This window comes from Diospyros lotus, chromosome 12 (assembly GCF_014633365.1).
Source record: "Diospyros lotus cultivar Yz01 chromosome 12, ASM1463336v1, whole genome shotgun sequence".
Classification (NCBI taxonomy): Eukaryota; Viridiplantae; Streptophyta; class Magnoliopsida; order Ericales; family Ebenaceae; genus Diospyros; species Diospyros lotus.
Genome location: NC_068349.1, coordinates 15,055,149 through 15,079,248, shown reverse-complemented (window position 1 = coordinate 15,079,248; position 24,100 = coordinate 15,055,149). Strand labels below are relative to the sequence as shown.

Below are 24,100 nucleotides of genomic sequence, written 5' to 3'. Positions count from 1 at the left end.
TTTTAATAAAAAGATAAATTAAGAATTATAGATGGGTTTCTACAAGATAGTGAATTAAAACATATTTTAATTACTGAAAAAGGGCACAACTATTCTCCTTAATTCAATTTCTCCGAAGTAAATCTCAATTGGTTTATGTCTTAAAACTCACCTCACTTTGGATTGAGCTGGATGAGTTCGAGTTTACCAAAAACAAAACTTTGGTGTTTGAAAGCAAACTCAACTCATCTGTCTTTCAAATACAAAGCCATATAAACGATAATTAGTCTTATCGATGTCCCATTATGGGTAAAAAAATGAGGTGTTCTAAGTTTTATATTGTTTAAATATTTATAATTTGATTATTATTATTATTATTATTATTTCAATATATATATATATATATACGTTCTATAATTATAATGTCTCATTTGCTTATATTTTTAATATTAATTACTTGATACAACTTTTGTAAAGACACGAAAATTTAGAATAATTTTAAATCATTTTAAAATTTAATAAGGAATAAGATGGTAAAGTAATAAATAAAACCAGAATTTTATTTCCTTGTATCCGCATTTTAATTGCAATAAAAGTACATTTTATTGAATGTATTGCTTTAAAAAAAAAAAAAACAAAGAGTAAACAGTTAAAGATATGGAATGGGCTGAGCCCAACCCTTTCTCGGCCCAAAGGAGATCCCAGCCCATTTGGGCAAGGCCGTCACTTTAAAAAGGACAGAACCGTAGGCTCTCCCGATCAACACCAAGAAGCCTCCGCCCGCGGACGAGCCTCCTTCCCTCTGCGATCTCTTCTTATCGAGCGGATACTGCCACCAACCTTTGGTAAGATTTCCGGCAACCGATTTTCCGATTCACACACACATACACAAACGTTTGGGAGGGTTTTTTCGAAAATTAAAACCTAGGTCCGCCAAATGCAACCGTTGCATCCTTTTCATTTTTTGGTACGTGGGTAAGAAAGAAAAGACGAGTCTGATGGTCGGTTCGGATCGTGTGAATCTGCCGTGGTCGGTGACCGACGACGTTTTCCTGTAAACGGGATTCTTTGGGTATCTTGAAAACCAAGATTGGGCAACTCCAAAGGCGGGTTCCGATCGCCGGAGCACCGGCGGGCCAGCGGCCAACAGCGTCCGACTTCTGCTGCCGGCGGTTGAATTGTCTTTGATCAAAAATTCATTACTCATGCCCTCTCATTATAAATTAGAGTTTTTTGCAGTTTCTTGCTTCGAACTTCTAAGAGTTTCCTCGACCATGGCTTATCTACCTTTGTTTTCTGTAGGATCGACCGGGTGAATACGTTGGGATGGTGATTTTGACGATGGAAAGGCTTTAACTTAATTTCGAACAATTTCTCTGGACTTTGCGAGCCATGCGGTGAGAATATAATTCAAGATTTTGATTTTTTTGTTGAAATATTTAATTGTTTCCTAGATTATGCAATTAATTAATTGGCAATTGAGCTTGGTGTTTTATTTTGTTGATAAAAATAACACATCGGATTGAAGGGCGAGGTAAATTCTTGCACTTATTTGCTTTAATTTATGGCCAATGTAGTTGCTCGAACACATTATCTGTTATTATCTTTCGTATGATGTGTATATCTTTGGGTTTCTAATATTGCAGAGATAGTTATTACAAGCTCTTTTTCACTTAACAAGATGACCTCCAAAGAACTATGACGCGTGAATCAGAGGCCAGCTTAGAGCATTTTCATGGTGTCAGTTTGGTTACGGACGTAGGAAAGCAAAATTGACGTTTGTAATATGGAGTTGGTTATTGTGAAAGATGTTGCAGTAATTTAGAGTCTGGACAAGTGAAGGCATAGTTTTCGGGAGGCACATATGTTTGTCATTAGGCCTTTGCCATGATGGGTGTGCTTGCATGGCAGGTCATCTCTTAATAAAAGCATACTTCTTTGTGTTTGAGGGGAGATCACACGGGGTGTATTTTTTGCCCTAGGTTCTCCCCTCTAGAGTGTATTCTTCTTGTTTTGTCTTTTCTTTTCATGCTTTCCTTTCTCTTGAACAATGGAATATTGCATCCTCGAAAGCAGCCTCGACATTCTTGATTTTGGCATGCCATGAACCAGCGTTGCTTCCTAGTTGTTCTCGGATGATGTAGATACAAATTACACATCAGATTGAAGGGCGAGGTAAATTCTTGCACTTATTTGCTTTAATTTATGGCCTTTTGATTCCCTCTTCATACCTTTTTTATGGATGCTCAAGAGTCTTAGTTGTTCAGATCTTGGCATGTTTGTTCGGCCAATGTAGTTGATCGAGCACATTATCTGTTATTATCTTTCGTATGATGTGTATATCTTTGGGTTTCTAATGTTGCAGAAACGGTTATTAGAAGCTCCTTTTCACTTAACAAGATGACCTCCAAAGAACTATGACGCGTGAATCAGAGGCCAGCTTAGAGCATTTTCATGGTGTCAATTTGGTTATGGACATAGGAAAGCAAAATTGACGTTTGTAATATGGAGTTGGTTATTGTGAAAGATGTTGCAGTAATTTAGAGTCTAGACAAGTGAAGGCATAATTTTAGGGAGGCACATATGTTTGTCATTAGGCCTTTGCCATGACGGGTGCGCTTGCATGGCAGGTCATCTCTTAATAAAAGTATACTTTTTCGTGTTTGAGGGGAGATCGCATGGGGTGTCTTTTTTGCCCTAGGTTCTCCCCTCTAGAGTGTGTTCTTGTTGTTTTGTTTTTTTTCTTTTCATGCTTTCCTTTCTCTTGAACAATGGAATATTGCATCCTCAAAAGCAACCTCGACATTCTCGGTTGTACTCTCTAACCCAGCTTATTTTGGCATGCCATGAACCAGCGTTGTTGCTTTCTAGTTGTTCTCGGAGGATGGAGACCAAATGTGATACTTGGGAAGATATTTGTTTGTAGATGAATTAAAGAGGCTGGTGAGTAGTTGAATTAGTGTATTGAGCTCTTTACAGAGTTAAATTCTTCATTTGTAATCATTTAGATATTTGAATAAAATATATCCTTTATTCTTTGCTTTCTTTATCTAAAATCTTTTCTTTGAGTGTTAATTTTGCTTTCTTCGTTAAATTTTAACACAGTTTAGGGTGAATGTAAAAGCTGAGTCGACCCATATTGTCATGGCAGCGCACATATTAGGTTTTAGTCCCAAGTGGTTACAATGCATTGCATTCTTTTAAATTACAATAATATCACACTTAGATATTGTTGTACTCATAATACCAACCCTTCAAAACAAAACAAAACAAAAAAAAAACAAAAAATGGCAAGTTAAAAAGGACACAACAACTAGCGGCCTAGCCAAGGTGGTCGCAAGAAACTCTCAACCCCGTATAGGAATTCATATATTATGTATGTCATGCACAAACTGTGGCCGAGCATATGTATAACCTATGAAACTCTTAACCCCACATCGGAATTCATTAACCTGATGAGCTGCTAATCAAGTCCAAGAATGAGGACGACAACAATGGTGCCGATGGTGACAATATCTGGTAGAAACGATCAAGGACGATAATTACGAGGTGCTAATATTGATGTTTTACATTTGATATAATTTTGATGATGAAAAACAATTGTATTTTGATGATGAAATAAAGTTATGAGATTTCAATGTTAAAGAATTTTATGATTCAAAATATTCTTTTTCATGTTATCATTTATCGTTTCAGTTTTTATAAAAAGGATAGTCGACTATGTGTTTCATTCTGTTGACTATGCCTGAGAATAGTCGACTATGCTGTTAAGGATAGTCGACTATGCTGTTTCGATCTGTCGACTATTTAAGGCATCTGTCGACTATTTTTCAGTCTGTCGACTATCATGTAAGGATAGTCGACTATGGCTTTTCATCTGTCGACTATTTTTGTTCATAAAATTCAAAAATCTCTTCATATTTTTGCAATAGTCGACTATGCATATGTATCTGTCGACTATGAAATTTTTGTGTTATAAGACAGTCGACTATGCGTTTTTGTCTGTCGACTATGTTCTATTTTATTTGTAAAAATAGTTAACTATGCATTTTCTTCTGTCGACTATATCTTTTACAGAAAGCTTCCAACGACTAGTTTTTCAACTCCAACAGTCACAAACGGCTACATTTCTCTTCAATCTTTTGGGAAGCCTATAAATACAAGTCATGGATGATCAAGAGAAGACTAATGGATGGAAATGAATTGATTTGAGCTTACGGTTTATCTTCGTTTGTATTTACAGTGCTCTGTGCCTTCATAGTTATACTTTTCTCTCCAAGGCTTCATTCTATTATTGTTAATACATTCATTTAAGCCTTGTTTAATCTTGAGAGATATTGTAACTAAGAGATTCATCTCTTAGATTCTCTCATATTCTATATTTCTTATTTTTCCTAGCTTGTGTAGCTAGAGGGCCCAGTTGAGTGGGAGGTTTTGTATTTTCCTAGTCTTGGACTAGAGAACCTACTTGGTTTAAGTAGGGGGTTTTAGTGGATGGTTTGAAAAATCCTTAGTGAGGAGCTAAGGTAGTGGATTAGGCTTGGTTAAGCCGAACCACTATAAATCCTTGTGTTTTCTTATGCTTGTGTACTTTGATATATTTATCATTACTAGCATTTCATTATCCTCACTTGCATTGAATTTTTACTTTCAATCAAAAGGATTTCAAAGTTTTAAATCAAATTTTTAAAATAACTAATTCTCCCCCCCCCCCCCTCTTGGTGTGTGCCATAGAACCTACCGTTCTAACAAATATGTCCATAATTTGCGACGGATACACATAATTAACTCACATAGTAAGAATTGTAATTTTTTCATGCTTTTGAAACACAACATTGGTGTTAAGGTATTTTCAAATCTGTCAACATGAGCTATTTTCAAATCACATACAGTTAATGAACAATTTATCATTTGTTAAGATGTAATTGGCAGTTTAAAAGAAAAGTAATCATTTATGTGGAAGATGGAGCAATTGCATAAGGTATTTTCAAATCTATCTTTTGTATACATGAAGACAAAGAGAGATTAATTAACTTGAGATATTAATTGTACTAACACTTGCTTCATTTTCTCTATAATAGTTTAACAAATATGAACAAGTACATCTATTGTCAAACGTAAAATGACTTTGAAACTATATATAATTAACTTGATAGGTAATTAAGTGAACCACATACATACTTTAAGTAAAACCCAAAAATAAGAGATCACAATTACTCTACCTGTTGCTTAAAATCTCCATTTGTGTACTTTATGAGTGAATATGTTTCTAATAATAAATCTATTTAATACACAAATTTAAATATAATGGTTGGGGATACCGATCATACAAAAATTTGAAAAAAAAATAAAGTTCAAAGAGAGACATTAACATGTTTGTTGCGATAGGTCGAGAGCTTCAGTGGGTATATCCCACCGTAATCCTATCATGGTAGGCCGCGAGGTCCAGTGACTCAGAAGGAGACATTACATCTTACAATAGACTACATTAAGTTCTTGCAACCATAAGAGCAATTTACCATGGCTATGTTGAAGAAAAGATTTTCATGCTTGTAAAATAAGAAGTATAATATAGGGGTGTGCATTTGGTTATAATCGAACTGAACCGACCAAAAAATACTAACCGAATCGAACCGACCCGCATGCGATAACCGAACCGAACCGATTGACTAATCTCAGCTAACCGAAATCTAAATTGAGTTAACCGAACCGATAACCGAAACTGAAAATTAATTGTGCAAAATCAGAAATTGATACAGAAATTGACATAGAAACAAATTGATTTACAGCAACAGAGGAACAACGTTTGTGCAACCCATTTGTGCAAATGAAGGAATACACACAAGAGAGAATACAAGTCCATTTATAGTGAAGAAGAACAGAAAAATGCAAACCCATTTACAATGCAGAGCAGTAGAAGAACAAAAGATCAAATACACGAGAGAATACAAACCCGTTTGTGGAAATACAAACGAACAACCCATAGAAGAAAACGTCAAGAAATTAACCCAATTGAAAGTCAAAAAAATTAAAAATCTTACAAACCCTAACCTAACTGTCGATACTAACCTAAGTGCTCGATGGTCAGTGGTCGGTGGTGTGGATCGATCGTCCAAGCACAAGAAAGGAAAGGAAGAACAGTGATGAAACGGCATTGGTGTGGGTCTGACAAAGGAGACGGAGGGGACGGCTGGACCGCAAAGCGAAAGGCGGGCGCGACCGACTGTCTACGGCGAAGGCATCGAAGGCGGAGGTGACCTTCATCGATGGCGACACACCGACGGACACAAAATCGATCGATTTGTGCGATCTGCCGGAGGCTCTCTTTGTCTCTATCAGTCGGTCTTGGTCTCTAGATCCAAGTGAGTGGCTGTCTCACGGGGGGGGGTGTCATTGGGTGACCCAACTTGGGTCACGGACTTATGGGCGGGTAATATCTTCGGTTCGGGCGCGGGGCGGGGCGGGGGGGGCGTGGTCACGGGTAACTCGGTTATTCGGTTATTCAATTATTTTTGTATAAATAACCGAACCGAACCAAACCAAATAATCGATTTTTAAGAAAAAATATAATTGAACAATTTATCATTTGTTAAGATGTAATTGGCAGTTTAAAAGAAAAGTAATCATTTATGTGGAAGATGGAGCAATTGCATAAGGTATTTTCAAATCTATCTTTTGTATACATGAAGACAAAGAGAGATTAATAATTAACTTGAGACATTAATTGTACTAACACTCGCTTCATTTTCACTAAAATAGTTTAACAAATATGAACAAGTACATCTATTGTCAAACGTAAAATGACTTTGAAACTATATATAATTAACTTGATAGGTAATTAAGTGAACCACAAACATACTTTATGTAAAACCCAAAAATAGAAGCGTACTAGATTTGTTTAAATAATAAGAGATCACAATTACTCTACCTATTGCTTAAAATCTCCATTTGTGTACTTTATGAGTGAATATGTTTCTAATAATAAATCTATTTAATACACAAATTTAAATATAATGGTTGGGGATACCGACCGTACAAAAACTAGAAAAAAAAATAAAGTTAAAAGAGACATTAACATGTTTGTCGCGGTAGGCCGGGAGCTTCAGTGGTATATCCCACCGTGATCCTATCGTGGTAGGCTGCGAGGTCCAGTGACTCAGAAGGAGACATTACATCTTACAATGGACTACATTAAGTTCTTGCAACCATAAGAGCAATTTACCATGGCTATGTTGAAGAAAAGATTTTCATGCTTGTAAAATAAGAAGTATAATCAATACAAGAGATGATTTTCACATTGCACTACACGTCCATCTTAAAGTATTTGTATCCACGAGCATATAACCACCTCCAGCCTCACCCACAGACTTTGTCATAAGCCCCAAAATAGCCTAAACCAGCCATTATCGCCACCACAAGCGGTGGCGGCAACGATCGCTACCACCAACAACCATCGTCGGCCAGTGATTTTCACGATCAAAGCCTATTGTTTGAAACAAGAAGCTAAGGGGATTAATATATCTAAAAATGGGTTAGATCTAACAGTTAAATTTCTCTAGATTTGGTTTTTATTTTTTGGCCTAAATGCCACATGTGATAAAAATATAGTAGAAATGGTAAAGGGACTAGTAGAGATGTTTGGAAACTGAAATATAGTAGAAATGGAAAAAGTAAACTGAAATCTATACTATTTGATTTGGGTGTCCGGCAATGACAACAGCATTGAGGCAGCTAGAAGTTGGAGGTGGCAGCAACATAGTGGCAGCAGCAACGGCGAGAAGCTGGAGGCATTGACTGCATAAAGGCAACAATGACAGGGACGTTAAGGCAGCGGAGGCGATGACAAGCAGAGAGGACTTCAGTAGGTTGAGAGAGGGAGATGAAGTCAAGTTGCTGGGGGTTTAGGGATTTGGCCAAGGGAAAAAAAGACGAGGCATCCCCCGTCTTTACAATTGGGGCCATTTTTTTTTTTTTTTTTTAGACATTTAGCTGTTAACTAAATAATAAAATAATTTATAAAAATTATTATTAATAATTATTTGATTGATAAACATAAAATGATTTTTATAAATTATTATTAATAATTATTTGATTGATAAACATAAAATGATTTAAGATTATGATAACTGAAAAAAACTTTTAAATTATTGCAATTTTAAATATTTTAAATAATAATTTATGATAATATAATCATTTATATTATTGCATCAAATTAATAGATTATGATAATAAATTATTGCATCAAATTAATAATGTAAATTATTGCATGAAATTAGCAATTGTAAAAAAAAAAATTAAGTATTTGTTAAGAAAATAAGATCTAGGGCTTTGGTATCCCAAAAGATTTTCTTTTGAATTAATTGCGTACCCAAATGTTCAAGTAAAACTTATCAATTCTGGAGAAGCTGACTTATCTCTTGGTTTAGTAAAAAGCAAACATCAATTACACTTTTAACATCTGAAGTCAAATATATAGCAGTTGGAAGTTATTGTACACAAATTATTTGGATACAACATTAAATGGAGGATTACGATATTAAGTTCAACCATATCCCTATCATATATGATAGTCATTTCATTAGAAAACATGTAAAAGAGAGAGAGAGATCGATTTAGAATATGTGAACACAAATGATTAACGGACTCATATATTTACAAAACTCTTAGGAGAAGACGAATTTTGAAAAATTAGAAGAGAATTATAAATAATTCATATATTTATTGAATTAGATATATTTAGATCTTCTAACAAAAAAATTCAGTATCACTTGTTAAGTAAAATATAAGTAATATTTAACCAAAATGATACTTTGTACACTTAATTTAAACCTATTTGGTGAAGTTAATGCATCAATATATCATTTAGTGTGTTATATTGATGTAAAGTGTGTTAACATTCATGTGGTTTTTTCAAACATTTGAATCATTCATTATTAAAATTACTTTATTTATAGAGTTTTATAATATACAAATGTAGTGTATGTCTTATGGGAGTAGTTTAACCCCAAAAAAACATAATATTAATTTGAAATAAATAAAAAGCGTGATCCTACTATTCAATAAATTAAAATTATATCATAAATAATAATATTTTAAAAGGTGAATCATTTTTTGATAATTAATTATATTTTGTCACAATATACTGAATGAGACAAGTATGATGTGACTAATGTGATGACAAACCAACTTTGTCACAATATGTATATTGTGACAATTTTAATAGTTATTATAACAAATTAATTTATTATAAAAATGCTAAATTCTCATAATACTACTCTCACTTACAACTATCATCACTCCTCCAAACTTTCTAGAGCAAATAAATTTGATGTTCCTACTCAGTGCATGATACCAAAAAGTGGATCATTTGATTGTGTGATATATCAAGATTTTAAAATTTGATGTGTTTTTATCACTATAAGAATATTTATATAATCTCTTCAATATAAGAATAATATTTATATATTCTTTAAATACTATTCAATTCAGTTTTAGTATACTTTTCACATTAAAAAAATATAATTCATACTCAATTTTTTTAAAAAAAACGAAAAATGCCCCTCTCTTCTCTCCTTTTTTTTCATTTTGTATACATTTAATAAATGTTACCAATAGTTAATTATCATACATTTAATATATATTTTAATTTATAAATTTTTACATATTTAGTTTACATTTATATATATATATATATTTAATTTTATATTTTATGAACATGAAATATATTTATGTATATATTTAGACTTTAATTTAAATAAATATATTTAATTTCTATATTTATAAATAAAAATTTTAATATTTATAAATTAATATTTTCAATTCATCTAATGTTTGACACAGATATAAAATACGTCTCAAATTTGAACATATATCCACTTTCGTAACTTAAAAACATTTTGAAAACATTTATATAACATGAATGTGTCAAATATTACAACCAGGCATTTATACACACATATCTAACACCTTGTGTCAATGTCCAATGTGAATTACCAAACAACCATCAACAACGAGGCCATTAGAACATGTTGTCTAGGCCTTATAGTGTGCAAGAATCAACTTCTACCTGTCTGAGAGTTGACATTAGCATACCTGCATCAAAAGTCGATTATGTGAGGCCATTAGAACATGTTGTCTAGGCCTTATAGTGTGCAAGAATCAACTTCTACCTGTCTGAGAGTTGACATTAGCATACCTGCATCAAAAGTCGATTATGTGTTCTTGAGAAGTCGCGTTTCCCATAGGGAAGTCGACTTTTCTGGAAACAGAATCCTAAATCCAATTTTCTACAGCCTTCAAACGCCAATCAATTTGTTATATTTGACATATACAATCACGTATATACATTAAATACCAACCTGAGGCTCTGATACCACTAACGGATTACACATATAATGTAGAAAAAATTAAAATTTTAATTCACATCAGAGATGCACAGCGGAATACAATAAATACACACCATACACAGTTTGAATATTTAAACAATACGTATATTCATCACATGAATATAAATAAATGCGTACCTAAAGTTCGATGTCAAGTTGGGGTACAAAAACTATTTCTGTACTGAGACTAATTGCACCTCAAGTTGTGGTGGTCCTAGGTTATCCACACCTAGCTTGTTGTCTGGTACCGTTTCAGTCACCTTAATTTTCTCATGCTAGACCAAAGGAATCTTGTATCGCCAGCACTCGTGCCTCAAAACCCATTAGACTATCACTCACCCATAATTTTAATTGAAACAGAAGAAAAACGAAGGAAATAGAAAATTACAAAAAGCAGCAAATAAATTTTTTTCATTCTCTATCAATTTCTCTTCACTTCTTCTTCTTATATAACCCTCAAATTAAAGCTGAGTCACCTCTCAAAACTCCCAATTTCATGCCACATGGGTGCCCCAATTTTGGGCTTAGTGGAACTAGAAGTCGACTTTCCAGTAGCTAGAAGTCGACTTATAGGGCCACTAGAAGTCGACTTTCCAAGGAGAAGTCAACTCCTAAGCCTCTAGAAGTCAACTCTCCCAAGGAAAAGTCGACTTTCCAGCTCTACAAGCCAACATTTGACCTGCTAGTTTCTCAAGACACTTTGGGCACACAATTTTAATACCAGATGCAACAATATATGGTGTCTGACTTTTTAGGTTCACTACCCACTAGCAATCAGATAATACCAAAATCCATTTTGGTACCAGCCAACACCTTGACCCATCACCAGAATCTCTCCATAACCTGATGATGATCTAAGAGTTCCTGAATAGTGCTTAGTAGTGATTTAAGACAATAGAGGTGGCAGCGAAGTCTCACTTCAAGTGAACCTATTATAGTTGACGATTATTGTGCTATAATCCTTCCATCACCTAACATCCCCTCTAACCTAGAGTCATGGAGTGATAAACTCACAAACTTAGTAACTATGTATCTAACTTCATCAATGTGACTAGATGACACCTCAAGAAACACCTTTCCTAATAATCAATCTGTCTTGTGCAGGGACTGTCTCGTCACACTAACAGTTGATCACATAGGATGCTCACCCCATCAATAACGATGAGGGTGATGGATCCTTTCCCTGAACACCTACATCCATGCACTAGCAATACGAAACCACATAGATGAACCTCTCAATCTCGTAATTGGATGGTTCGACGCATTAGCAAGTCCCGCACACCAATACAAAAAGCAACCATGCCAGTTCAAGTCTAAGGATCAGCTACATTATCACAACTTGATGACATGACCATTATCCACTATGACATGTGGTCAATTATCAATGTCACATTCGATGCGTTATTCTCCAACAACCACCCATAGGTCTACTAGCAACATTCCAATATCATATGGTGTGTGACACACTACTCTCCCTCATACTAAATGACGTAGTAACCCCTATCCTAGTCCATTCTTGACTATTCAAAGTTCCAATCCGAAGAATCTAAAGACTAGGAATCGTTTAAGAAGTTATGTTACAAGAGAATCCCGTCACACAATCTCATCATCTTATAAAAAAGATTATCAAACAGAGGATCTTGAGACTCATTCATATCTTTACTAAAGAGTTTATGAATGAAGATAAACTTGTTTTATATTAATATATACAAAGATACAATAAATTTATTAATTACAAACCCGTTAGACATCATCCAAATCTAGCATTAGGACACACAACACTAACACACCCAACATACCACCAAAGCGTTGAGAGGTATTCATGTAGGAGAGAACTCAATCACCCACCATGACTCTCCCTTTTAAGGATTCGTGTTTTCCACTTAGGAAGTGTGGGATTCAAAAAATTGAGTGGGAGGTATCGTTTGGTTTAAGATTTAAACTAAATGGTTATGCAAGATAATATCAAAGTAACAATAGTTTATATATTTATTGTAGCATTTGCAAAATGACAAATTCTTCAAACCCAATCTCGCGCATTTTAGAAAAAAAAAATGTTTTAACTAGACCGAACTTTAAGGATTGGTTTCCCAACTTAAAATTGGTTTTAAGTTTGGAGAAAATCAAGATGATGCAGATAGACATGTCCTTGATTCTCTTTTAGAAGCCTCCTCTAAGGCCCAGGCCCAAATCAAAGGGAAAAGGTAAGAATGAGTTATTGCAATTTCTTCATCTTTTAGAACTTCAAAGAGGAAAAAGAGTTTTTCTAACAAGAAGAAGAAGTTCAAGCCTATAACGACCTACCTCCTAGAGGTCCCGCTAGCATAGAGGATCCATGAGAGGGTCATTAGTAGGATGATATAAAAGCAACTTAAACCACACCACCTTCACATGCCACATAACCATCATATGAAACATCATAACGAAACTGTTAACATACACATACAACCGAAACAAAAGGACACACCCTATAAATACAATATATCAAGTCATAACCAAAAAAGCATATATACACCCTTGGGCTCAAGAGTCTAGCTAACGCTAGCAGTACATCAAAAAACACCCTAAGACCTTTCTCCATGTGAGCTCTATACACATCTATGGACATAAAGTCAGCCCCTGCTAGACTTGCCCCTAGCCTGGTCCTTGGCTTTACCAGGAATAATGCAAAGGAAGAGAATAAGCCACAAAGCTCAGCAAGTATAACAACAAATAAAGAATGAATGATCCAAGAACAAAGAAGTATCAACAACCCATCACTGGCAACCCAATCAAACAAGAATATAAGCTAAGGAATCATGCCAATGCCATGTATACCAAACAACCCATGAGTACATAATAACATAAACAGTACCGTGACATCATGTCCAACACCCACAACCACCATTGACACTTGGGGATAGAAATCTCACTCTTAGAGCTGGGCCATCTCGCCACACAACCCTTGAGGACATTCAGCTCCCACCCAAGATAACAATCACAACACAAGCCACAAGGTCATTAGGGCCAGAAAGCTCACTCTTAGGGTGATGCCCATGAGTACATACACCCTTAAGGACAATCCGTTCCCACCCAATGACTAGGTCCACAAGCACAACATACACAAGACCATATATGTATAAATAAGACATGCTCACAAATGGGTTTAATTCCATGCCAATGAATGCATAACCACCCCTTAAGAACATCTAGACCTGTTTTGGGACCAAGAAGAAAATACTCAAAAATAATCCAAATAACTTGAACTCATTCCAAATTGAAACCTATCAACTCTAGTTTACAACGCAACAAATGGTTCTCGAATCAAAATTTTTTACTAAAAGTTATACTCAAAATAGTGGAACATGCACAGGTTGCTACAGGGCAAAAATGGTCAATCGTTTCCCAAAAGCGGTCGATCAGTCGAAGCCGAGAACCCCCCTAAACTTCCTCAAAACATGCAAGTTAAGCACACACACTTTTACCAACTACATCCTAGCAAGGAACACATCATTTCCAAAGGTTTATAGGGTGATACGAACCCTATTTCAAAACTCAAAGAAGACTAATAAGAAAAACCCAACAACAAATGAGAGTTGCAAAGGTTTCTACATAACCTTCAACACAAGCTTCTTTGGAGAAAACATAGGAGTTTCATGCTTAAATTCCCAAACACCATAGCTAGAAGCTTAAGAGAGAGATAAAAGGGAGTAGAACTTGCCTTAAAGAGCCCTTGTTGATGGTCCTTCTTGAGCCAACAAACTTCCAAGATCCCTTTACTTCACCATTCGAACAAGAAAACTAGCAAGAAAGGAAAAAGAAGAAGATAAAGATACTTGAACTCCACGACCTTTTTAAATCATAGAGAAGTAAATGTTAGTGAGAAGAAGGAGACCCTACCTCTTGCTTCCTCTCTCCCGATGGTCTCTTCTCTCTTTAGCCTTCCACTTGCTTCTTCTTATGCAAGGTAAGCTAACATATATATATACACACACACATGCCTTCCTGTTTACTTAAATTCCCTTGACACTTGAATGAAATTCCCCCTCTGTTCAAATAAATCATTTATGTTTACAAAATATGTTAGGCATTAATTACACTCTACTAAATAATATTTTGGAACACATACCTTGGTTTATGTCCAGTCCCGCTACCACTTAAGCCAAATCTTTGACTTTTTCCACTTCCATTGCACATCACCTAGAAATATCACACATAATTCACCAAATTATTATTCTAATAACGTAACTATTGATATTTTACTCTAGTATTTGGTTTTGATGATGAAAAATAAAATCAATTTATTTCCCTAAGTCATTTGTCAAGTATATGATTTGTTGGAGATTATGATTTGTCAAGCATATGAAAGTCAAAATGATCTATGATTTTCTATATTAGTGAAAAACATATTTTAAGTATTATTGTATTTTGTGTACCAAAATGAACTACGAAATGTTATTTCTCTAATTCTAGAAAATTAGCACATTATAAGGGAACATATAAGGAAATATTTTCATTTTGAAAAGCTATCTCCCAGTATTTTGATAAATAGTATTCATTGTTATTGAAACGATTTTTAATAAATTTTTCAATAAATAGAAGGTATGTATTTTGAGAGTGGTAAACTTGCTAAATCTCGAGTTTATTCTAAAACCAAAATTCTATTTTCTTATGATTATGGATTTTGATTTTTTTAGATATTTTTATTGAATCCAAATGGGGTGTACTTCCTTATTTACATTTATGTATTAAAGTAAATGGAAGGTAAAATATAAATTAAAGAAAATAAGAACATTTACTTAAACTGAAGAAATGTAAATATGTTGTAATGTATTGGATTGAAATTCCTTTTCATCTGTTGACTAAGTGCTTTATCTGTCGACTATGTGCCTAGCATCCCTCGACTATGTTTTGTTCTGTCAACTATCTTGATGGTTCTGTCGATAACTTAATTTAATCTGTCGACTATCAGTGTGTATTTTAGAAGCAATTTTCTTCATATTTTTTTATCTTCGATTATGGGTTTAGTTCTATCAACTATGTCTAATTTTTGTTCATATAATTAATCGACTAACCTCTTTAGTCTGTCGATAATTTGTGTCTCTGACAGTTTTCAACGGTTAGTTTCTCATTCTCCAACGGCTCAAAAATGACTAGTTTCGGACAAAGCTTTTGGGAAGCCTATAAATACAAATCCATGAGATCAAGAAGAGGCTAATGGATGGAAACGAGTTTATCTAAAGATTACAAATCATTTTATTTGAGCTTTACAAGAGTCTGTGCTTTCATTGTTGTATTTTTCTTTCCAAGGCTTCGTTCTATCATTATAAATTTATTATTGAGCCTTGTTTTCATTGTGAGAGAACTTGTAACTAAGAGTGTTAACTCTTAGCTTCTCCTTTTCATTTGTATCATTCTTATTTTCCTACCTTGTTGTGCTATAAGACTTGCTCTTTGAAGCAAGGGGTTGAAATACCTAGCTAGTTACTAGAGGGTTTACTTGTATAAGCAAGAGGTTTGCAATTTCCTAGTCTTGGACTAGAGGGCCTACTTGGTTAAGTAAGAGATTTTAGTGGATTGTTTGCAAAATCCTTAGTGATGAGGTAAGATAGTAGATTAGGCTTGGGTTAAGTCGAACCACTATAAATGTTTATGTTCTCTTGTGCTTGTGTTCTTTAATCTTTATCTTTCCAAGCATTCATTTATTCCTCACTTGATTGACATATTTATCTTTGTTGATTTACATTTGTCATTATATATGTTTTATGTTTTAAATCACTAAAACCTCAATTTGTATTAAATTTTTAATTTACCCAATTCACCCCCCTCTTGGGTGTGTGCCATAGGATTTCAAACCTATCAACTATCCCATTCCAATATATATTACCCAGACCCACCAACGGGTCTTTATAGAGTCAAAGAGGGATATTTCCTAGCAAAAGCAAAAATAGAAGGGATCAAAGGGAAAGTGTTTCCATTGCTAAGAAAATGGGCAATGGAAGATGAACTACCCCTTGTATCTCACCAGCTTGAAAGTCAAGTGCTTAGAGAACCAGGATTCAAGTATATCTTTCTTCTATATTATTAAGATAATCAATGCTATTGGTCATTCTCTCATCTCATGGATACTTGATTCATGTGCAACTTCTCATATATGTGTTTACATGTAGGATCTAGAGGAGAATAGGTCGCTTGGGAAGTGGGAAGTTATCCTCCAAGTGGGAAATGGTGTTCTCCTAGAGCCATTAGCTATAGGGACTAATATTTTACTCTTATGTTGGTTTTGATAATGAAAAACAAATGATTTTATACCCCAAATCAGGTTTACATTTTTCAACTCAAATCAATTTCAAATACAATCAAATCAAATGAAGTATGATTTTCTATCTATATATATTAAATGGAGATTAGAAAAAACATACACTATGATTTAAAAGAATCTCCTAAATGATTTTAAAAAATTAGTTTTAAACCGTTGGTTAAAATAGAACAACAAAGTTCAAAATGAAGCAATTTTTTTTAAAAACAAAAGACCATATGTTGAACGGTTCTAGGAACCTATTGACATTTTGGCATTTTAGACCAGACTATCAACAGATATCTTATAAATTGTCAACCAATTTGGTTGATATGCTTCTAGCTATCGACCATTCGCCTTAGGGCTGTAGATTAGCACAATGCTTGTTCTTATGACAAAAAAGGGGGAGATACAACTTGAAATTGATTTTCAAATGAAAATAAGTTTTGTCATCACCAAAAATGGGGAGAATGATATTTTACTCTTGTGTTGGTTTTGATGATAAAAAATAAATTATTTTATACCCCAAGTTAGGTTTACATTTTTTAACTCAAATCAATTTCAAATACAATCAAATCAAATGAAGTATGATTTTCTATCTATATATATGAAATGGAGATTCGCAAAAACATGCGCTATGATTTAAAAGAATATCCTAAATCATTTTCAAAAATTAATTTTGAATCATTAGTCAAAATAGAACAACAACTTTCAAAATGGAGCAAACTTTTTCAAATGAAAAAGACCATCTGTCGACCGGTTCTAGGAACTTGTCGACCATTTTATCATTTTAGACCAAACTGTCAATAGATATCTTCTAAATTGTCGATCATTTTAGTTGATATGCTTATGGCTGTCGATTAGCAAAATGCTTGTTCTTATGGATTGGAGTTTTCCTTGCATCTATCAACGGTTATGTTATAATCTATCAATCGACAAGATGCTTACATGAGAAGGTGTCAACAGTTCTTCATATATTTTCGACTGATTTTCAAATTTAAGCGAACCTGTTGACCAGTTCCTTGAATTTGTTGATCATTTCTATTATAGAGACTTTCAACCTCTAGTTTAGTCAAGTCTTCAATTGTGGCTATCTACCACCAATGGCAATATTTTTGAAATCCCTCACCAAGCACTATAAATACATCCAAGTGATTCTATTACAAGCTTATAAGTGCCTCATATTTTTGTACTCAATTGTTTTGATCATTTTTCTCTCAAAAAGGCTTTGATTATCATTTGTATCATTTTGCTTAAGCCTTGTGTATATCTTGAGAGATATTGTAGCTAAGAGTATATACTCTTTGATCCTCTCTTGTTGTATCATTATTAGTTTTCCTACATTGCATTGCTAGAGGGCCTACTTGCTTGAGTAGGAGGTTTCTAATTTCCTAGTTTGGTACTAGAGGGCCTACTTGAGTTCAAGTAGGAGGTTTAATGCATTACTTCAAAATCCTTAGTGATGAGTTAAGGAAGTAGATTAGACTTGGTTTAAATCGAACCACTATAAATTGTTTGTGTATCTCTATTACTTTTATTTTTTATTTCATTATTCCAAGCATTCTTCAAAATCATCCTAAATTGCATTAAAATCTCATTGTTCAACAAAAAAGAGTTCAAGTTCAATCAAGTTTTAAAATAACCCAATTCACCCCCCTTTTGGATTGTGGTGCCATTGCTATACAATTATATCAGGAACAACTTTTGTAACTCTTTAAACTGGGTATGTATTAACTTTAAAAGACTCTTTATATTGATCTAATGCTTTTTGAAATGTAATGTCCCTAGACTTGTAAGGGATGGTTATGAACTATCTTTTACTTCTAAATCATGTCAAATTCATTATCAATGATAATGAGGTAGTTGGCATGAGTATTATGGTGAATGGTCTTTACATATTGGAATTACACAAAAGTGTTAGACAGAAGGATGTAAATGTTGCATCCACTGGCAACAGGAACTGTTAGACAGAAGGATGTAAATTTTGTAAGGATGTAAGTTTAGTACAAATAAACTTAGAGTTAGTTACAAAATTTGTTAGATTTTGAAGATATTTTCTATCAAATATTTAGAATTATATACTTACAAAATTATTTCTCTAACATATAAATCGTAAATCATTTTTTTTCGCTAGTTTAACATTAAATTGGAGTTTAAAAATATTATTTATATATATATTGTTTATTTAGTATAAATATATAATTTATATAGTATTTTTTATTTTTTATTTTTTTGTTTAGTATATTATTTATATATGAATTTGTAACGACTCGTTATTCAGTCGGATTATATTAATTTGGGGAAGGAATATTTAATTAATTGAGTAATGACTTTGGGACATTGTGTGTGTTATTTTTAGATAATGTGATCAAAGTAGAGAGAATGTGAGAAAAATTCAAATGTTGACCCACGAATTTGCAAGGTATGTAAATAAGCATTTTATGGAATTTGAGGTATTAGAAATATTGTAATATGGATTATGGAATATTGTATAAATGAAATTGGTTTTTCTTGAATAATGAAAGGTTAATAATAGTATATATATATATATATGTGTGTGTATATAGGTAGGAAAAGATGAGAAAAGAAGAAAATGAAAGGAAATGAGAGAAGAGGGGAGGGCGTTCGTGAGAGGAAGAAGGGAGAGCAACTAGGGTTTCAATTTTTCTTCTTCTTCCCCTTGATAATCAAGCTCCAAGAGAGTTTCGGTTTGGTTGGGTGTTGGATTCTCATCATCTCCATCTTCTCTTGCTTGTTTTCCCCCAATTTGAGTTGAGGAGGAGCGTGGTGGCTTTGGTGGAATTTCTCCAAGTGGTGTCCCTAAAAGAGGTGATTAAGAAAAGTTCTAGTTCTTCTCTTCTATACCTTTAGTTCTTGTTGGATTGATGATAGAGCTTGAAACTTCTATGATTTTTGGAGAAAGATTTATGTTGTTGGTTAAGTATGTAAACCCTCCCTCATCTTCCTTTATTCTTGTTGATTTCAATTGGACATTTACATAGGGTCTTTCCACCCTATATTTAGTTGGGAATGATGTATTTTTGTGATTGGGATTGAAGGTTGGGAGTTTTTGTTGATTTTGAGGTGTTTTTTATCATTTATGTGTGTTTCTGGGTTCATTAGTTGACTATTTAGTGGATTAGCTGACCTCTAAAAGATCATGTCTCGGTCCAGTCAACTAATCCTTTCAATAGACGACTAATGCTCTCATTAGTCGACTATTCATAAGTTGACTCTACACTACGCACCATCTAATATTTCGGTTATAACTTTTTGTATAGATATCCGATTAACGAACCGTTTGAAGTGTTGTAAATTAGACTCGATAGGATTCGATTTGACATATTATGGGTATTATCTGAAGTTGATGTGAAGGGTATCCATGGGGTTTAAAGTCATATCTATCCAGATCAAGAGTCAATCCACGTTTCGTGGCATTATTTGGTTCGAGTTTTGGGGTCTCGTGAATAACTATTATGAGAGATGTTTGAGACTCATATTTGGGGTGTATTTCATGCATTATCATGTTATGGTATATATATGTGTGTGTGTGTTAGCCCAGGTATTGGGTGGAGCTGATTGGCCTTAAGGGTCGCGTGTGGTGGCGAGCACTGCCCTTGGAGTGGAGCTATTCGGACTCAATAACCTCCTGGCATTTGAATTTGTTGTGACCTTGGGTGGGAGCTGACTATTATCGAGGGTTATATGTGCTCACGAGCACAACCTTGGGAGTGGAGTTGTCTGTCCCCAAACATCCATTGCTAATTGTACGAGTTAATGGCATTTATATGTGTGCATATATTTTCTTTCGTTCGTGGGGCCGTTGTGGGTGATTTACTGGGCTTTATTCCTTTTCCCTAAGGCGAATTACTCATGTTGTAAGATGATTTCCATTATCATTTGTTGTTATGCTTGCTGGGCTTTGTGACTCATTCTCTTGCTTCTTACATCATTCCAAGAAAAGGTAAATGTAAGATTGAAGGCAAATCTAGCAAAGATGGATCTCCGGGGACTTAGTTATGTACAAAGATTACTTAAATACAAGGTCATTAGCAGTCTTTTGTTGTATTACTAAGAACTTTTCAATCTCTTATATTTTGAAAGCCTATGTATGTGTTGTTGTGATCATGGCTTGGGGTTTTGTAGCTAATAAAAGCTTAGAACTTGTGTACTTATGTCATGATGGATGTACATATGTGGTAATTTAGGGAGCGTTTATGGATGTTTTGATATTATGTCTCTCTTTGTGGTGGTTGGGTTGAATGTTCTTATTTGAGTTGTTTTTGTATCATTTTATTGATGACCTTCTCACAGATTATCTATGCTGCCCGAGGCTCCGGGTGGCTGGCCGTTATAGAATTAATTCTTTTATTTGAATAAGATCTCGATTCCAACGACAATTTTATTAGATATCTTACAACTAGAATCTCTCTTTTTTCAATCCAGTTCTTCCACCATCGCAAACCCTATTTAGAATCCAAATACTCCATTTCGGATTTAAGAAATAACTCTCTGAGATCTTTTTTTCTTTTCGAAATATACAGAAGCAAAACAATCAATCTATTGATATTGGAAGACCTAAAAGAGTCTTTCCAATGTATCATTGATCGTGAAATATCCATTGCTTGTTGAACCCTGTAAATTGCGTGAAAGTAGGATACTCCAAATTTGGGATTTTGTTTATTATTTATATATATTATTTTATATTTATTATTGAGTATAAAATATATTTTTTTCTATATATATTACTTATATTTTATGATGTTTTTTAAAAATATTTGAATTTTTTTTTTAAATTTTTGATTTTTTTTTTAAAAAATAGCGACAAGTAAATGTTCTTCGCTAAACAGCCACGAGCATCTTCCCGTCATTAAACCCTTCTCACACGCCCCCGCCCCCCTTTCTCGTTTAGTGACAGGCATATGCCTATTGCTAAACTCTCCCCCTGCGTGCCCTTTTCCCCCTCTTTTCCATTGAGTGACGAGTATTTATCTATCGCTAAACAGCAACGAAAAGATGCCCGTTGCTAAACCCCCCCTCTCCCTACTACACGTGCCCCATTTTCTCAGTCGCCCCCCTTGAATTTCCCCCTATATAAATCCCTTCCCCTCCCCCCCCTCTACACTCTCTGTCTCCCTCTCTCCTCGCCCCCTCTATACTCCCACCTCACTTTTAAAGTTTTTTTTTTTTTTTTTTGTTATAGAGTCTTCATTCAGAACATATGAGCATCACCAAAATTTATAAGCTATTTTCTTTTCTTTTTTTCTTTGTGCATTATATGTTTAGTATTTTGTTATTTTAACTTTTAAATGCATCTTTTAATGTTTTTAAGATGAAAAATATCCATTTTATTCATATTTATTTTACATTTATATAGTTGCATATTATGTATATATTATTATGTATTATGTATATATTACTGATGATTTAAAAAGAAAAAAAATTAGAAATAAAAAATTATTATGTCAATGTTTTTCAATAAAATATTAATTATACATAAAAAATAAAATAAATGTACAATTTATTTGGAAAAAAATTTAAGTAGTTATTTATTAAATATATTATAATAATTTTAAATAAAAAGCTTAATATTTGTATTTTAATTAGTTATCATTTGTATTTTAGAATAAGAAGTATAAATATAATGTTATAAATATTGTTGTCGAATTAGTTATATTAGTAAACATAATTTTAAAATTAGAAATACAAATATATGTTATAAATATTGCATCCTCGAAAGCAGCCTCGACATTCTTGATTTTGGCATGCCATGAACCAGCGTTGCTTCCTAGTTGTTCTCGGATGATGTAGATACAAATTACACATCAGATTGAAGGGCGAGGTAAATTCTTGCACTTATTTGCTTTAATTTATGGCCTTTTGATTCCCTCTTCATACCTTTTTTATGGATGCTCAAGAGTCTCAGTTGTTCAGATCTTGGCATGTTTGTCCGGCCAATGTAGTTGATCGAACACATTATCTGTTATTATCTTTCGTATGATGTGTATATCTTTGGGTTTCTAATGTTGCAGAAACGGTTATTAGAAGCTATTTTTCACTTAACAAGATGACCTCCAAAGAACTATGACGCGTGAATCAGAGGCCAGCTTAGAGCATTTTCATGGTGTCAGTTTGGTTATGGACATAGGAAAGCAAAATTGACGTTTGTAATATGGAGTTGGTTATTGTGAAAGATGTTGCAGTAATTTAGAGTCTAGACAAGTGAAGGCATAGTTTTAGGGAGGCACATATGTTTGTAATTAGGCCTTTGCCATGACGGGTGCGCTTGCATGGCAGGTCATCTCTTAATAAAAGTATACTTTTTCGTGTTTGAGGGGAGATCGCACGGGGTGTTTTTTTGGCCCTAGGTTCTCCCCTCTAGAGTGTGTTCTTGTTGTTTTGTTTTTTTTCTTTTCATGCTTTCCTTTCTCTTGAACAATGGAATATTGCATCCTCAAAAGCAACCTCGACATTCTCGGTTGTACTCTCTAACCCAGCTTATTTTGGCATGCCATGAACCAGCGTTGTTGCTTTCTAGTTGTTCTCGGAGGATGGAGACCAAATGTGGTACTTGGGAAGATATTTGTTTGTAGATGAATTAAAGAGGCTGGTGAGTAGTTGAATTAGTGTATTGAGCTCTTTACAGAGTTAAATTCTTCATTTCTAATCATTTAGATATTTGAATAAAATATATCCTTTATTCTTTGCTTTCTTTATATAAAATCTTTTCTTTGAGTGTTAATTTTGCTTTCTTCCTTAAATTTTAACACAGTTTAGAGTGAATGTAAAAGCTGAGTCAACCCATATTATCATGGCAGCGCACATATTAGGTTTTAGTCTCAAGTGGTTACAATCTAAAGTTCTGAGCAAGTGACAATGCATTGCATTCTTTTAAATTACAATAATGTCATACTTGGATATTGTTGTACGTATGATACCAACCCTTCAAAACAAAACCAGAAAAAAAAAACAAAAAAAGGCAAATTAAAAAGGACACAAGAGCTAGCGGCCTAGCCAAGGTGGTCGCAAGAAGATCTCAACCCCATATAGGAATTCATTTATTATATATATTATGTATGTCATGCGCAAACTTTGGCCGAGCATATATATAATCTATGAAACTCTTAACCTCAGATAGGAATTCATTAACTCGAGGAGGTCCAAGAATGAGGACGACAACAACGGTGGCGATGGTGACAGTATCTGGTAGAAACGATAAGGACGACAATGATGAGGTGCTAATCTGTCCATGATTTACGACGGATACACATCTATTTTTAGCCCACATAGTTAGAATTGTAATTTTTTCATGCTTTTGAAACACAACATTGGTGTTAAGGTATTTTCAAATCTATCAACATGAGGTATTTTCAAATCAGATACAGTTAATGAACAATTTATCATTTGTTAAGATGTAATTGGCAATTTAAAAGAAAAGTAATCATTTATGTGGAAGATG

At 33.9% G+C, this 24,100-nt stretch overlaps 1 long non-coding RNA gene across 4 annotated transcripts in view; it reads left to right on the top strand.

Annotated features, from left to right (window-relative positions):
* LOC127787233 (uncharacterized) overlaps positions 1 to 23,364 on the top strand; it is a 54,033-nt gene extending 30,669 nt beyond the window's left edge. Inside the window, exons 1-6 of one of the 4 annotated variants that reach the window (XR_008020126.1) lie at positions 741 to 824; positions 1,282 to 1,376; positions 1,626 to 2,154; positions 2,345 to 2,609; positions 22,385 to 22,483; positions 22,674 to 23,364. This is a non-coding gene — a long non-coding RNA (uncharacterized LOC127787233). Of the gene's footprint in view, positions 1 to 740; positions 825 to 960; positions 1,152 to 1,281; positions 1,377 to 1,441; positions 1,514 to 1,625; positions 2,155 to 2,344; positions 2,610 to 22,384; positions 22,484 to 22,673 lie in introns of those variants that run through there. The other 3 variants (XR_008020128.1, XR_008020127.1, XR_008020125.1) reach the window with 3 other exon arrangements.
* The last annotated feature ends 736 nt before the right edge of the window (positions 23,365 to 24,100 follow it).